This window comes from Melospiza melodia, chromosome 4 (assembly GCF_035770615.1).
Source record: "Melospiza melodia melodia isolate bMelMel2 chromosome 4, bMelMel2.pri, whole genome shotgun sequence".
NCBI classification, from domain to species: domain Eukaryota; kingdom Metazoa; phylum Chordata; class Aves; order Passeriformes; family Passerellidae; genus Melospiza; species Melospiza melodia.
Window position 1 is genome coordinate 59,622,418 of NC_086197.1, and position 17,871 is coordinate 59,640,288.

At 40.2% G+C, this 17,871-nt stretch overlaps 1 long non-coding RNA gene across 4 annotated transcripts in view; it reads left to right on the forward strand.

Annotated features, from left to right (window-relative positions):
* The first annotated feature begins 157 nt into the window (after positions 1–157).
* Positions 158–17,871, forward strand: part of LOC134417546 (uncharacterized) — a 60,327-nt gene continuing 42,613 nt past the window's right edge. For all 4 annotated transcript variants that reach the window (XR_010027583.1, XR_010027584.1, XR_010027582.1 and 1 more), the window contains exons 1-3: positions 158–279; positions 5,891–6,441; positions 6,988–7,068. This is a non-coding gene — a long non-coding RNA (uncharacterized LOC134417546). The remainder of the gene's footprint in view (positions 280–5,890; positions 6,442–6,987; positions 7,069–17,871) is intronic.

Consider the following 17,871-nt stretch of genomic DNA (forward strand, 5'->3'; position numbering starts at 1 on the left):
AGCGAGCCGGGGAGAGCGGCGGGGCCGGCGCTACGCTCCGTGGTGCGCGCGGGGCACGCCGGGACGGCGGAGGACTCGGCCGGGAGGGCGGCAGGGGGCGGGCCCTCCACCGCGCATGCGCGCCGCCGCCGGGGTGCGCGCGCGGGCCCGTGAGGGGGAGGCGGGGCCGGGGCCGGGGCCGGGGCCGGCTGCGCGGAGCGATAAAAAATGGAAAGGAGAAATCTCATAAAAACAGCCCTTTCCCTCAGGAGGAGCAGCTGCTACGGTCCCCTACAGCACGTGAGAGTGTTAGGCTTTTACATTTGAGGGCACTGAGGAAATGTGACTAACGCGAGAGATAACTGGTGTACAGAATGAAAATAATACAAGGGGAAAAAAAATCACTTGTTCCAAGTCACATAGAGCAAAAAAGGAAAGATTATAATACATGATAAGGACACGGCCTTGTCCCATTTCCACTACTCTGTAGAAAATCAAGGCAAAACGCCAAATTTGCCAGCATCCACTAATGAAGTATTAAATCAGCCCAATCCTTAAAATTCATTTACTGAGTTTACACTTTTCACAGGTTTTCTACTAGTATAACCATGCTGGCTGAAAAATACTTTTCCTGCTTCCTATACTTGAACATAGCGCGGTATAATGTAGTGCCATTATAATTTATAACATATAAAGGTTAAAAACAGGCCTGGTGTTGCACAGCTATGGTTTAAAATGCTTCTGCAGGCAGGCTTTGGCAGGGAGAGCTGGTAATGCCTGGTTCCTCACTGAGGTACAAATTCTGCCCCCTTGGCCCCACCCAGGCTGGCTGGTTCCATCTGCCCCTTCCCTGGCTCATACCCATGGGCATCTCCTCACTCCTGGCCTGATACAATTCCCAGCAAGAACAGAGCTCAAAAGGACTGAGCTAATGCTGTAGTACTGACCAAAAGCCATGTTGCTCCAGCAAGTGTCATGGCAGCATGATTTCCATGCACTGCTCTCACACTGACGATGGATGACACGATAGCATGTGCACTAACACTGCCTACAGCACTCTGGATTTATTGCTTTCTATTCTAGTCTTCTAATTAGGTAGAAGCAGAATCTACAGAGCTGGTTTGGATTGGGGTTTTATTGTGGATGAGGGCAGGAGAAAGGGGGGAGCATCAATGTTCAAATGCCCTGAATTCTCCATTTTGAGTCATCTTACATCTTCCTGTTGTGTGTTTATTGTAGTTGGGCACTGTAATGATCCCAGGATATCTGACAGCAGTGATTTTGTGGTTTGCTTTAGTCCATTAGTCTCTCATACATCAGACTGCTCTACCCCTTGCTCTGACCCCTGCAGTGCCTTTGAAAGCCTGAAAAAGAGTGATTGTGCTGCTGTTCCATTCGATCTGATGTGTGCCAAAATAGGTTGCCAGACCGTGGATTTTGTTGACTCTGGAAGTGAAGTGACAGGTAAAGGAGTCCATAAAGTCTGCAGAAGCCCAGGGAAGACAGAAGGGGACATATTGGAGACAGATAAAATAAGAATAAATCTCATGCAGAAGCTGCAAACATGAGATCTGGAGATGCATCAGAGGAAAAAAAAAAATCACAAGCAGAATAAATGTTTCTGTGGTCAGCTGAACTAACAAAGGCAGTTTCCTCAGAGCATTATTTCTTTCCATCCCAGAATGGACTCTGGCACCATTCATAGTGATACCCCAACAGAGAGGGAGAGATGGCTGGTGCCACGTGGCTCAGCAGTTTGGCCTGTCTCTGTTTAGGTGGGGACATTTCTTTGAGCTGCTGTTGTTTACTCAGCTGATGATTTTTGGACAGTGTGTCCAAGTGTCATTATGTTTGGGCATGTTATTCCACCAGTTGTGTCTGAAAATGAACCTTCACATAAAACTCCTTTCTTTAAAAGAGTAGGCTGAAAATAACTTGTAGAGTGATGTCACACTTAACTCAACATAGAGTGAAATAAAACCCAGCAGAGTGAAAGCAAGCTGTGAGTGAGCTAGAAAAAGCAGGATTAACCCAGTGTCTCTACAGTTTGAGATGGTGTTATTGGGACCCAGGCTGTGCTCATCAGGCCCTCAGGGGAGAGGGCACAGAGCAAAGTTAAGCATTTTCCAGGTTATGCTGCTTCCAGACCCAGAATTAGCACCATATATAAGAGAATGTGGATGACTAAGAGGGGAATATCATGATAACCAATGTGCAAAAATAGGAATGCTCTGTAAAAAAAATTGCCAAGTGGGCGCAAGAAGCTGGCCTGACTGCACTGGCAAAGCAAACATTAATGTGAACAGGCCCACAACTGGTTCCACATTCCCCACCTGGCTGCTTTAAGAGGGTCTAAGCTCATGGATGCAGAGGGTGAGACACACCTTGTAGAATGCCCTTACCAGCTCAGAGTTTTTTGTCCTTGTTCTGTTATTGCCAGTCAGCTGTTCCTAGTGTTTAATACACATTACATTAATGGATGCTGTTTTCCCCAGTTGCAGGCTGTACTAGACAGCATGATAAGGTGAAAGTATCAGCCAGGCTGTAGGCCAGGAGAGACCTGTGAGCACCATTTTGAGCTGGTGGTTTTTGTTTTCTCACTATTTGTTTTTCTTAACCAGCCTCCCAGACAAAGGCAGGCGGTGGCTGGGGAATTAAGGGAAGGGCTGAATGCAGTCCAAAGCATTCAGCAGGATTTGAAACACTTTTCTGAAAGACAACACAAAGAGTCACCTCCTCTTATTTTTCTTCTAAGGAGACTGCTCCAATTGCACTATTTTCCAAGCAAACACAGTTATGATCTTCAGAAAATACTTTTTTCTTAGGGCATGTTGTGTTTTCTTTCGTGTTTTGTTTTCAAATCGTATGTAAGTGTCAAGAAATGGCATGGAATGGAGGGGGGAGCTGTCTCTGCCAGCTGGGGTTTAATCCTGAAGGAGGGTGTGCAAGGACAGCTAGGGAGTAAGTGCCCTATGTCAGCCCCCCAGAAGAGCTGAGCAGTGGGATGTTATATTTGTTTCTGTTTGTATTTCTGGGACTGATGCCATTATTTATGTGTTTATGACACTTTAATACTCTTTTTCCTAGCTGAGGGCCAAAACTCGTAGTCCTTACTCAGCTCTAAAAATTCACTGAAGTCAATGGGAAATTTTTTTTGACTAGAGGTTTAATACTAGGCGTAAATGCTGTAAGTAGACAAGGAAATGTTTCCTGCATGAGAGCAAATATGTCTTATGGACTCTAGAAGGAAAGATGTTCCTTGTCACCCATTGCTGAGGACAAAGGATTCTTGTACTTCCTCAGCCATCTCTAAAATTTCCTTATGACCTAGATGAAATAGCGAGATCAACATGGCAAAACCGGACAAAAAATTCACATTTAACTCTGTTCACTGTGGTCTTCTTTCCATGTTCCTTAGTGATTGGGTTTTTTTCTTTTCTTCTTTTTGCTGAACACCAGTTAGATTACAGCCTGTCAGCTGTAATCCAAATGTACTGCCTTGCCTCAGCTGGTGTCCCAACATCTGTGTCCCTGGGAGGACAGGTTTCAAGGGATGTATGAGAGCTTCTGAAAAGAAGCAAATTTCTCCTCTCTGAGTGGTGAAAGTCACCGTGAGAGGCACAGTCTGCTGTGTGTGCACTCAGACTGGGACAGAGCAAATGCTTCTCAGTTTGCATCAATGGATGCATGCTGTGAAATGTGAAAGTAAGTCAGCTTTAGAGCTTACTTTTCAAATTGCTTTTAAACGACAAGATTCATGTGAACAAAACAAGTCAGTGCCTCAGGACGACTCCTGAAGTTTCTGTGGCAAGGAGCTATTGCATTAGGCAGGAATGCAGAAATTAGAAACACATTAGGACATGCTGCAGTGAGCATCTCCCTGACAGCACATCTCTGTGCCTGTGCCTAGTCTTGGTAAGGGATGAAAGGCTACAGAGACCCTGCTGTTTTTAAATAATTTTTGAGTATTTATGATGGAGTCAAAAATTATTTTTTATAATAAAAGCATCTTTCTTGATTGACTCACTGAACCATAACTGCAGATGGAAGCAGTCTTCTTTTTCAGATAACAAACTGAGACATTGTATAGCCTCAGAAATAACTGCAGGTCATATCTCCTGAAAACCCTAATTTAGAGTGCTATGAACCTAAATTATCAGGAAGTTATATTTTGAATTTGAGATTGTAATCAATTTTATATAATTTAATACACCGATGTATTAATGTATTCTTATTCACACAGTGAAGGTTCTTTTCTTGTCTGAAGAAAATTTTCAAGACCTCACCCAGAAAGTAACTCAGCGTGAAAAACACTAACAATTTCTTTTCCACAGCCTGCTGATGTAACAGCTTTCCTCTGGCTTCTCTGCTCCACCCCTTCTGCATTCTGGGGAGTAATGGAAGTAATGTTTACAGCTGCAGTGCTGGAGGCAGTACCTGTGTATTTCTTTCACCAGATATTTTCTTTTATGTCCAGGATAGTCTTCTATTTCACCTTCACACCTCCTCCAGTCTTAAATTAGAAACAGTCATTCATTTTGCTGTAGATGAAAACTAGAATGAAGGAGAAAGGCAAGAAAGCAGAACTGTTCTTGTATTTCACTGTAGCTCTTCCCCCTGGCTTTACTGCTAGGTAATGGGGTGACACCATTAGTGGTGGGAGCAAGGAACTTACTTTTTCAAGGCAAGCACAAAACTTACTCCCAAGGTAGATGTGGCCAGGACAGAGCAGGAGAGACAGGGGCAGCACAGGGCTGGGGCTGGCTCTCTGCCATGCAGTGTGAGCAGAGAGAAGTGGGAAGGTGACAGTGTCCTACATCTACCCTGCCTCCTTGAGCTGTGATACCTACTGTTCATTTCTGATGTCAGCATTTCAGGAGTCTAATATATTTAATTTAAAAACTCTGAACAGTTAGTTATATAATGCCACAGAACAGCTTTGTTCTAGTGTTTTGGCTTGGACTGAACAATAGCATATTGCTCTGCGGATTTCATGAAATTCATGTCTGCTGACTAATGTACTGGGAGCCAGTGTTCACAGCATTCCTCTGGGTGTGACTTCCCAGGATAACTGGGTTTTAAGTTCAGATCTCATCACATTTGCTTTAAAGTGATATGTTTGTTCCAAGGACAAACCTTGTTTTGCTGAACTTGCTTTGGAATTTCAGAAATTTACTCTAGATTCTTTCAGTTTATGAACTTATTTGTGTGCATTCAGAGAGTGAAGGAAGCTGCCATTGAAACTGGAAAGGGTAACTGTATGATTACAGCAAAGATTGTTTGTGTTTAGAGGCTTGAAGACTAAGCCTTTTCTTTGTATTTTAGATTTTAGAACTCAAAAAAATTATTAAGAAATTTTCCACATTGGCAGGCCTCTAATTATAATAAATATGGCCCTCTCAAAACCACAGAAAATCACATTTTCCAAACTGGGAAAAAAAAAAAAAAAAAGCCCAACAGAAAATAGGATAGACAGAATGAGTAGCTGCTGGAGAAAACATTTTTAGACACGCAAAGTTTTATTACATCAAAAAGTTCTTTGCATGTGACATCTAAGAAAGGAAATTTTTAGATTTATTTGGTTATCATTCTCTGGAGCAAGAGTAAATAATTTAACATAGGAGAGGAGAAATCAATAACCATGTTAAATTACATCGTATTGCACTTCAGCAGGGATCCTGGTTTGGCACTGGCTGCACCAAATCTCCTGATGCTGCTCTGCACAGGTGTTTCTAAGCTTGGTCTAGCAGTGTCTTCCTTGGGAGGAAATGTGGCTCAGTCTCAGCTATGTAGGGGCACTCTGCCAGCCTGGTCACACACGACTGTGGCAGCAGAGATAACCAGTCTGCTTTCTGGGCTTTTTAACTGGGACTGGTCTCACTGAATAATACAGCTGTTTTTTCCTTCTCAGCCCAATTCAAGGCAGGAGTGTCATCTGTACAGAGGAGCATACTGAAAGGCATGAAGATGCTTTCTTAAAGAGTGATACAACTAGAAAATAAAAATACCCAGTTTTATGATGTATCCCTGTGTGAAACCACTCTGAATGGCTCAAGCCCAAGGATCTGCCCAACATCTTTGATCCCACAGGTAGATGAGCCCTCGCCACTGAACATATTGAGTAAGTCCCTGGCTGCCAGCATATTGCAGGAGCTTGGACAGAAATTGCAGCTCCTTGCTGGGTATGAGACTGGCAACATGCTAACCTGTTTGCTGGAGAGAGCTCAGTGAGGGCATTGATTACCGTAATTAGCCCCAGAAGTCACTAATGTACAAAAGTGTGGAACCAGGTGAAGCCAAGTCTCAGAGGAGGTTGGAAGTGGTGCTCCTGAATCCAAATGTAGTGTGAAATCACTGCCATCAGAAGAGAACAATGCAAGAAAAGCTGTGCTTTACCAGCCTGCACTGCAAAGGAAAGAAGCAGACCTGAGACAGCACCAAACATGTCTCTTGGAAGTAAAGGTAAGGTGATGCTGTGCAAATGTGCTGTGTTGTAATGTTTGGCTTCCAAAGGGTAGAAAGCACTTTCTGTTAAGTCTACACTCTCAGCTGGCTGCTTAATCCAACATGCTCCACTTTACAGCTTGTTATACTGCAGTTCTCTGCATAGCAGTGTTTTAGGACATGATGAAATAACTGCAGCTGAAGCAAGAGGTACAAACACTTAGAACAAAGCCAGTGAAACTGGGCAATGTTTCAAAGCGTTTATCAAAGCATTTTTAGTCTCCTCTTTCAAGGTGAGTGATAGAGTCATAATATATTGCGCCAGCAAAAATATTTGTATCCAGAGCATTTCATTCAGCAAGTGTAAGTAATCCTCAGTGCAGAACCACAGGTTGGGGTCAAGCCCATTCTAGCTCTCTAGGTGCTACTATAGTCTTCCTCTTAAAAAAAAAAACAAAACAAAGCAAAAAAAACCCAAAAGCACCTTTGAGTTTGTGTTTTTGAAAGCAGACTCGCCCTTTAATATATGATCTAAGCACTGCAATCTGTTTTCTTCCTGTCTAGCTCCTGCTGTGCAAATTGATACCAGTCAGGCACCCATCACAATCAGCTTCTCACTCTCATCCAACATCTGGGAAGAAAGAGGTAAGGGTTATATGGCTCTTAGCAGAGGTGGTTAGAATTATGCAATACCTGAATAGCTATTCTGAATGTCTGATTTAAGTGAAGTATGGATTAGCATAAGGGAGAAATTGTCAACCAATAATTCTCCTTGATTTTTGGATATAATTTTTGAAAAAATATCCAGTCTTTCTCTGATTATCTCTGATCATCTGCCAACAAGGTTTTCTACATAGCCACTGCGGATCCACTACTCTTTGCTAATAGAATACAGGGTGTCTAACTGCTTTCAGGTATTATATTAAGCCCTTTCCTACTGGAAATCATCTGATCACATATATTTGACATAATCCCACTTTTGCTCTGAATGAGAGAACTAATGGACTAACTAAAAAGTTCTTCACAAGGCATTACATCTTAGTTTAGTTCTGCCTAAAACATGGACAGATGATCTGAGGGAAGAACTGCTTACTCTGCACTGATCTCTTGATTTCTTTAAGGACATTGCCATGTGAAAAAAAAAGAAAAAGCATTTGTTCATTTTCTTCCTAATGCTGGCCATGAAGTTGGTCAGGTGCCACTGGAGCTGCAGAACTGAAATTCCTTGGCTGGTGAAGGTTAAAAGTGCTGCAGAGACATCCAGCATCCTAGCATGGAGGATCACTCCATAACCAAATAAACGGGCACTGAATGAAACGATGCCGTCTCTTCTGTTGTTTGCTGAAAATGGGGCGTCCACTTTTTTCTGGCTGTAACAAATCATTTCTGAAATGCTCTGGTGTAGAGTTGCATGCTCTTGGTGTCTCTGAGCTATTAAGTTTGCAAGAGTATTGATTCCACCCTTAGCTCCTGTGCTCACAGACAGCCTCTTACTCTTCTGTGTCAGCAGTCTCAGGATTGTGCGCGCTTCTCTTCAGCACTCTGCCAGTGCATCTGCAAGTGCGCTGTACAGTCTGGCAGCTGTTGGTGTTTTCCTAATCCCAGATGAACACCTGGGTTGAGACAACCAGCTTCTACTAACCTGTCCATACCCTTTCCTGTCTCTTGGGAGCTCCCATTTGCTTGGTCTGTCATTACAGGCTTCTTGTATTGATTTGATGAAGGGAATGACCAGCAGGAAGTCATGGATTTCTGTTTTCAACTCTTACCCACTAAGTTCTTGTTTCTGAATAATTTACTAAATAAAATATACCTGCCATAGTGCAGCTGCAGCCACAGTTGTCTTACAGGACAAGCTCTAGGCTTCTTCATGCTGCTTATATTTAAGCCTTCTATCATAGTACAAGATACCCTTAACACCCTGGAGGATCCCTGCACAGAACTGGACAAGTGTTTAAAATATGTGGTAGCTTCCAAATACATCATCCACTCTCTGATTACCAGCTAGACTGCTTAAATAGTATAAAGGAATGGGGAGGTATCAGTTTAGTTAAGATTTGCACTGGTTAATCAATTCTTCAAGGAAGAAACATTGAAATTTATAAAGCAGGCTCAGTTGAAATGAAAAAAAATCTTTGCTGATAAGTAATTGTTAGTATTAATTACTTACAAGTTATTAAAGTTAACCTGTTTAATTTTGTATCTGTAGCACAGTTTCTGAATTTCTACTGTTGTATCTTGCTATTTAACTGACAGTTCCTGTACACTAGCAAAATTGTAAGTGTATTCAGATTTAATCTTACATGGACAATCATCATTCATAATAATAGGTTTAGTAGTAAGAGGCTGTATAAAATCAGCAGTTTTCCATGTGTGAAGTGTATATGCTACAATGTATTGTATAATATAGTACACTGGCATTTTATTCCTCATTAAATGGGTTATTATCACTGCTTGACTCCTTGGGGAACTGAGTAGCCCAAAGTCCCAAAGATTAGATGCTGCAGCAAAACATGGAGTTTGCATTTTTTGGCTGGCCTCTGTATGTCACCTTCCAATTGCTATGTAATGTGTTTGCAAAGCCAAGAAAAAGAAGAGCAACAAAAAAGCTTATTGTCTGGGGCTTTTCCAGGACACATCGTATTTTCTGATTATTTAAACAAGTACTGTTGTCTTCCCACCTATGAGACATACCATGTCTTAGAATTATCTGTTTTAGAGAGCTCTCTGAAATGTATCTGTCATTTACCCTCATGGATTCTGGATCCTGGCCTGCAATTGTTATAAGAAGAGCACAGAGCTCATCCAAACGCTGAGAATACCTGAGACTGTCTGTGGTGCAAGTGCTCTGGGGTCTTCCATATTACCACCTTCCCCAAAGCTCTGCAGTCAGCTGCTTTGATCATCTAGTTGAAGGTAACTTCTATGGCACAAATAGATCATGAGGTCTCCCTAGAAGCATAGGACCTGAGCATGTTTGCAAGGATTTGCAGATCCTGTTGACCTATCAGGTTGGAAGTAAAATTCTGTTTCTGATAGTGCTATATGCTGATGCTGTCCTGTGTTAGTGCCATAAGAGTTGGCTTAGTGTTCTTAAATATTTATGCTTATCCTGGTCAGCAAAAAGTTTATACTGAGCAATATTTTATGGCAAAATTGGAACAGCAAGAAAGATTGGCTGAAAAAAGAACATTACTTTGATTTTTATCAGCTGATGTTTTACTTAATTAGCTTACCTCAAAATTGACCAGCTTCTGTGCTCATTTTTTCCTTTGGTGGTTTTGTTTCCCTAATACTACTGTGATGACCTGCACATTTTTATAACTGCTTCAGGACTAACAGATAAAAGTACTGGAGGCATGTGCCCATATATACATGTAGAACATAGAACATAGTGCACATAGAGTGTCTGATTGAAAAAGATGTCAGCCAAAAGCAGGACTAAATACATGCCTCCTTGGTTTGGGTTAGTTTAGCCAGCCTCAAACTCTCTGCTTCTTTCTCAAGATCAGTCATGGTACTAAAATAGATTTAAATTTGGCTGTTAGATAAAGAAATTTTAAAATATTTAAATAATTGTTCTTTCTCAGAAGGATAAAGTAAGCAGTAGCAATGAAGAGCTGCGCAACAAGTATATGGAATACAAGGTGGTGAAGGCGAAGTAAAAAAATCAGATAGACTTTCAAAGTTGACTGCTCCTCACATCAAAGAATCTCTGCTTTGTGCATGTATAGGTCGATGTGGTCATTTCTGGTGCCAGCTTAACCCCAGGCAACTTGCATGATCTTGGACATCTTACTAAATCCCTTTCTGTCTGAGACTACTGTATTGAATAATATTTACCATCAATGTTTACAAAGCTCCTCAGGATTCTCATGTGAAACATAATTTAAAAGATTGCAAAATCATATAATTCCCTGTAGAGAGGTCTTAAGGAAACATAACAGAAATCTGCCACTTAAGGCTGATTCTGCTTGGGTGGGAATTGAGAAATCAGCAAGGTGTGCGTAGTCAAGTGGGTGGATTTTGTACTGAGGGCTGTGTTCATCTTCCATTTCTCCCCAACTGCTTGTTCAAGGAAGGACATGACTGGGTTAGTGGCTTCACTTATCTGTATGCACCTGGACCCAATACCCAGCATACTGAGCTGATAGAGAGTGCTGGTCCCTGTGTTCTCTGCAGAGGCATGTAACAGAAGCCATAAAACTAGAGAATAATAACTCCTTGATTCTCATTTTAGCTGTCCTCTGAGCATCTTGCTGTTTGCCAAAGCTCTGCAAACTCCCATGGAGGGTTTCTATACCATCATATTTAGCCCTTATTCAGGTCTCATTATAGTTGGAACTAGCATCTCTTTTGAACATGGCAGCATCTGCCTTCCTAGCAGGCAGGGAGGTGTGCTATGAGCCCTTCATTGAAGCTGCAAATTAGTGCAGAGAGCATGAAGCTATACAAGGACATGAACAATGTGAACAATAATGGACATGAGAGAGGTGATATGTTGTGCAACCTAACTTTTTTTCTGCAGCCTGGAGTCATATCTTAGTTGGGTGTCTAACAATGGGCTGGGTTTATTTTGGTTGATTGTTTTTCACCTACCCTCTTCACTGAAACATAAAACTGGGCACAGTCTTTGATGGCCAGAATTTTGCTCAAACAGATAAATAGTCTTTGGAGAGTTTGGCATTGGAGAATATTGCCTTGGGAAGAGGAAAAACACCACTTCTATCTTGTGTGCAACTCAGATGGAGGTGAAGGACCATGGAGAAGAAACATGGAGGTGAAGGACCTTGTCCCCTCTACAAGTCTCTTCTAGGAGTCAAATGCAGCCCCAAAGCACAGTGTTATCTAAATTGCTAAGCTAGATAGAAATCACTTTGAAAATTGAACTTCCCCTTTGTTGTGAGGACAGGATGCACTTTGGCTTACTAGAAAATTTAAATATACAAAGGAGACCAGCAGGCTATTGGGAGCCAGGAATACGTGACATGAGCTGCAGGTGGATATTTCATAGGGGCAAATTTCAGGCACACTTTTGTCTCCTTCACCACTTCTTAGTGCCTCACAATGCAGTGAGGCACAATGCATCATGTAGGTCATAAAAAGAGCTGATGAAATGCTATTTGTTCTATGCATTCTTCAATCATAATTATAATTTTTCATATTAAAAATAATTGGCATAACTTAAAGGAGAAAGCAGGGCTACTGACCTAATCCCAAAAAGTTTACATACAACAAGGAACTGACATATTTGTGGGTGACCACCACCAAATACCTGCAGTTGTCTGGCTCCTCTGGTTAAATGCATCTGTATGTCTCTTCCAGCCCCATTTTCTAGTCTGTTTTTAATAAGGATAGAAATTCAAGCTATAATTGTCTTTTTGAGATCTTAGTAGATGCCTGTTTTAAGAAAAGCCATTTAAATGTATTGCTCATAATTTTATATCTTTATTTTTGTTCTATTTATTTCACTGGGTTTCATTCATCCTCCTAGGTTTGTGTTAAGCCATCTTGTTAAAACAATTGCAGGGATTTGTTTGGATGCTTATCCTTCTATACAGCTTTCTTCATTTTAAGGGTGGGTCTCCTATAAACAGGTCTGTTGTTAAACTGCAGGATTAACGCTGGTATTTTCTATATCCTCTGTGTCAATTTCAAATGCAGCTGTAAAAACAGATCCCTTCTTGTGGGAAAGCACACAGGTGATTTCCTCTGAAGATTCAGGCCCACCAGACCTTGTAAATTGAACATCAGCATTTTTCTTCTAGATAATGTTATCAGCATCCATGTTATTCTTAATAAATATTAAATACAGAGACATAAAAATGTCCCTGAAACGGCCAAGTGAGAGCTCACACATGCATGACATCTATGTGCTATTTGACCTTATTTTTTCTTCCTTTAAATGTTACAATAGATTTTGAAGTATTTTGGAACTCCTAGGAATTTACTAGTAATTGGAAATGGCATTAATATCACAGCATTAAACAACAGTTCCTTTTTAAATTTGAATTACTAAACCAAGAATTTAAGCCAACTCTAGTCTGTATCACAGGGATAAAAATTGATACCTTCCTCACAGGCCTGTACCAGGAGAAAAGTCAGATGAAGGAGCAGATATGCAACGTGGCTCTTTAATTAAAGGACTCGTAGATCAAAGCTTGGCTTCACTGAGATACACCAGGAAAAACAGGTTTTGTACTTCTGCTTGTTTGCAGCAGCCTAACAGTGATGCTTAATCAGGAGGGAGGTCTGGTGACTAATACAAATGAATGGTCAGAGAATGGAAATAGCCTTGGGGTGGCAGGTGTGCCCAGCCAGGTATAGCACAAGTAATATTTATTGCTTTACTTTTCTTGTTGTTCTTAAATATTTTTTCTTTTTTTTTTTTTGTTTTCAATTTCACATCTTCTGTTCTCTCTAAGGTGTCTTGATTGCAGGGAACATGATGCTTGTATTTCTTGAGCACATCATAGAATCAGAGAATTGTTTGGGTTGGAAGGAACTTTGAAGATCATCGAGTTCCAGCCCTCCTGCCATGGGCAGGGACACCTTGCACTAGACCAGGCTGCTCAGGGCCCCATCCAGCCCAGTCTTGGACACTTCAAGGAACAGGACATCCACAACTTCCCTTGTCAGCCTGTTCTTCACAAAGAACATCTCTCCCAACAGCACCTACATGAGTGGGTATCTTTACCTCTGTTTTACTTAAGTAGCATCTTGGCAAGAAGAAGGAAAAGCAAATTGCCTGGAACTCTTTTAATTCAGGATTTCAACAGACGTCCATCCTCCCAGCTGAATGCATCTTGTAAATGTCTTTTCCGAGCTTGGGAAAATGAACAAGGAAAATGAACCATTCCTCATTTTGCTTTAGGGCATATTCACTAGCAGGCAGTTGTTTGCCTTATTTCAGGCCTCATCCATTTTCCACTGAAGTCCATGAAAAGGACCTCACTGCTTTTTTAGTTACCAGAGCTGGTCCTAACACACTGCAAAAATTCCAGAAACAGAGGTAGAACATTTGTGACCCTGGTCAGTAAGCCTGCCTTCAGGCATGGAGTTTGTGTACAAACCCATTATTTACAGGGGTTAGATCAGTGATTTTTAAAATTCTTGCCACCCACTACAGAGCTACTGGCACCCTGCCTAGCAGTTTATACAAGGCCTACATCAGGCCCTGACAGAATGACAGGTATCCAAGCCCATCCCAAATTCTTTGCTTGGCTCATCCTATCAGGCTGGCAGCTGATATAACTGAATAACTTCAAACAAATGGCAATAAAATTCTGAAGAGCTGCCATGACTGTTTCATATAGGCAAATATTCTTACTTGGACTTGTTTGTTTTCTTTTTTTTCTGTAAACTGACTTTTGTTTATTCTGTAAAATCTGCAGGCATATTCAAATCTTCATGATATTTCAAAATGTCATGCTGCATCTACAGTTTTGGTTTTTTCTAAGTGTGCAAAATTGAAGGCATATAATTATTGAAAGACTGTGTTATCAAATACACATTACAGAATGTTACAGATCATATACTTTAACAAATATATCAAATTGATTTGATGTTTTCAGAAGCTTTATGAAAATGTTAATGAGTCTAGTCAAGCTGTTAGTTTTTGAACATAATATTTGAAGGGGTAGGAATGTCAGGCAGGAAAAGGCTGGTGCAAACTGACTTTTGGATTAAATAGCAGCAGTTCCAAGACCCCTGCTTGGTGTCACCAGGGCATTCTTCATGGTCCATGTGCACAGACAGTGCTAAGGGCTTTAGTGACCACAATTTTAAGAAAGAACTTTTTATGCACTAAAATGTTACTTTTTTACTGGGGTCTAAACACTGTCCAAATCCTTCCCGCTGTAGTTAAAGGGAAAGCAAGGACTAGAGCTTCCCAGTTCTGTCCATGTGTGACTCCTCAGCCTCTGCCTCAGAAGTATAGGTGGCTTGAGAGGAAGAGAGCATCTTCCTGCTATGCAGCACCACCTTCCAAAACATGCACAGTCTCAGTACATTTACTTTAGGTAGAAGTCATCAGACACAGGTCTAGGAGCTGTCTCTGTCCACAGTTCTTAAGCTAAAAGCTAACTCTGCAGGATTTGAATGAGAATGACTGTACTGAAACTTGTTTGTAGACTTCATCCTTAAGTAATTGATAATTTCCTCACCTATGACCAACTGTCTTGGATCACTCTTTGAGACTTCAGTATGATTCTTCCATGCAAACGTAAATATGAAAGCTTGTTGGAGTTAGTAGATCCTTTTTAGCCCTTTGAAGTTACTGAATCCATCACAGTGAGGATTACAGGGCTCTTTGCAATTAGCTTCTTCTACAAGTAGCAACATGAAGGTGTGTGCTCCTCTTTGGCACCGCTGCTGGGTGCGGCTCTTCCAGTTTGAAGGGTTGGTGTGTTGTAACTGCTGCAGGACTGTATTTTGTGAAGGCCCTTTAAAAACATTATTTTCACTGCAAACTCTGGAATTGATGAGCTTTCCCATAAATACACCCCCCAGGTTTATTTCCTTTTAAATGTGCTAACTGCCTTGCCACTGACTGATGAAGAGTGTCTAGAGATTAAATATAAACTCCTGTGGATTTATGCCAGTGTCCACCTAGGTCTGGCCTAAAGGGACAGTTATTTCTATGTAGTTAGGTTCCTATTCCTGTCTTTAGTTTTTCAGTCTAGTTTCTTTAATTATTTAATTATTTTATAAATAGTTAATAATTCTTTAATTATTCTCTATTCACAATTTTTGATTAAGTCTCTACCACCCTACATCCAGTGTATTTAGGTGCAACCAGAACATAGGTGAATATTCTTTTTTCCTCTGAAAGGATGGTTAAATATTATCTGTAGTTTATCTAGAATTCCCTGATCTGCCAGAGAAAATACTAAGTATACTGACTGCCCATTCGGAGGTAGCTATAATTTATTGTGATGTTGGAGGTGGGTACTGAATGAAGCCACAAGAAATCCTGATTGATATCTGTCTGGTCTTGACTTTCATGCAGTGTACTGTCTGTCCATTTAGGTTAACTATCCAGCCAAAACTCTACATCTTTTAGACAAAGCCTATCTTGTAGTTAGATTGAAACATGTTTTGGTGAAATAGATTTTTTGAGTGATTTGCCAGTCAGGAAAAATAAATTTATGAAACAGTTGGAAAGGCAGAAGAAATATATGAACCAAGTTAAACAAAAATGTTTAGATTTTATTTCCATCTTCCTGTTATGTATGAAACCATTTAGCCTAGAAAAAGTAAAAGCATGCATACATCTTGTTAATTTGAGGAGGAATTTTGATTTACTCCTGAACTTCTGGGAAATTCAATTTTTCAGTTATTAAATAACACCTTGTAAGATGTCCACAATGTGTAGCTTAGAACACAATCCATGAAGCTACTACTACTAACACCACTATATTTAGCAAAAATCTTCCAACTTCTCATTTGCACAGCTTTCTGCTTACATGGCAAGGAAACAGTCTAAATGAGGGAAGATAAACTAGTAATTGAACATATTCAAAATCTAACCTTTTATTTGTTTGGAAACAAAAATTCAAACTATATTTCATAAGCTAAACTTTAGTTTTTTGAAAATGGATATGGAAAGTGATATTTGCTTACATCATAATATTGTCTGTAGTTAGTGGCGTTTTAAATACTTGTAACTGTTATTTCATGTTTCAGCTGGAAACACCAAAAATGGTCTAAACCTTGTGATAAATCAGAATTTGTCTTTGTTCTTTGCTCTTTGTTTCTTACTAATTATCTTCCTTCTAAATTTTAAACAGTGATTCTTATAGTCAGAAAGAATCTCTCAATTAATATTCTTCTTTTCCAAAAATCAAATAATCTTTTTTTATAGCAATAAAATAGCCCTAGTTTTTGGGTTTTTTTAATTTGTCAGCAATCCAAATGGTTAATACACAGCAAAACTTCATAAGCCAGCAAATATCTGATTGCCTTACAATGAAATCAGTGAGTAATCGTAACAGGAGTGATAAATATTCTCTTTAAATTTAAGTATAGTTGGTGATTGTCTTTCTTCAAGAGGTGGATTCTAAGAGTAGTACCCTTGTGTTTGGAGCCCTGTTAGTGTCTGCTTCCACATCTGTCTGTGAGGCTTCTGCACCCCAAGGACTCTCCCAGACCAGACATGGTCATGGTTATGAAAAGCTGGGCAGTAGGCAGCATAATTCATGTCCTGCTCTGGGCTACACCTTTAAGTACCAGCTAATCCTTTCAATTCTCTGCCCTAAGTATCATAATCAGAGATCATTAAAACCAGATATATTGCCATTACCTGTCATTTAGTAGTTCTTTGCATCCATATTTTCTACTGGCAGAAAATACTTTCCTTCAAAACTGCTATTATTTGGACAAACTATTGGAAAAAATTTAAATTTAGAGGAGATTAGAGAAAACTCATTATGAGAAAATTCTTCTGATTCTTGGCTATGTAACCCTTAAGTATCTTTAGCCACAGAATCTTTGTATTAATTTCTTCTGAAAGAACTTATATAAGATGCAATTCACAGATGCAAATCTGAAAAAGATTAGTATTTGCAGCATTTAAATGATTGGTCACACTGTCACATGGTAGAATCTCTAACATTTTTAGAGAATACAGAATGTTGGCATGCAAACCTAGATTTTGTGAAAAGAAGCAAAAAATAGTTATAATTTTGGTGCTTCTGTAATTGTGTGATTAACAGTCACTATTAGCTCTCCATTTTGTATCACAGAGTAGATGAGTTACATTTATAAGTGCAAAACCACCATCAGTTCCCAAATCAAGGCCTCCTTTGTCGCTGATTCTGGCAGTGCTGGTGTATTTTGGGAATTGGCTGCATACACCTTCAGAAAATGTCTGACCTTCCTCTGCAGCCCTTAAGGAAGGGCATCATTCAGTCTGCAGATGCTCTCTCAATTACCTCAGGTATGCAGAGATCACAAGGGAAGGGGAAAGAGAACAGCCAAGCTCCCAAGTAAGAAACTCTTCTCCTTATAGATCAGATGCTTCTCCTCACAGCATGTAGCAGGAACCATACTCTTATCCTGTCAGGTGAATGAGGGGGACAAGGAGAAGAGATAAAAGAACTGTTTTCCCCCTGGTCACTAGCTGGTTCTTTTCTGACTGCTTACTTATGCCACACAGTAAGAATTTACACTCTTTCTTCATGATGTGTTTTTATCAGTACTTCATAAGACATTCTAAAAGCAACAACAATGAAGCTGCAGTTGTGAAGGTTTGGAAAATACTCATATTAGATCTTTAAATACTACTTTAGGAAATAGGATTTTTTGTATTATTAGCCATTATACCACATACTATTTGTGATAGTTACCTCCAAAAAACTCTCTTTGAGAGCAATGCTTCTCTAAACCAGCATTTATGAAGATACAAGCTCTATGTATCTTGTGCTTGATTGATGCTTTGCCCTTTCA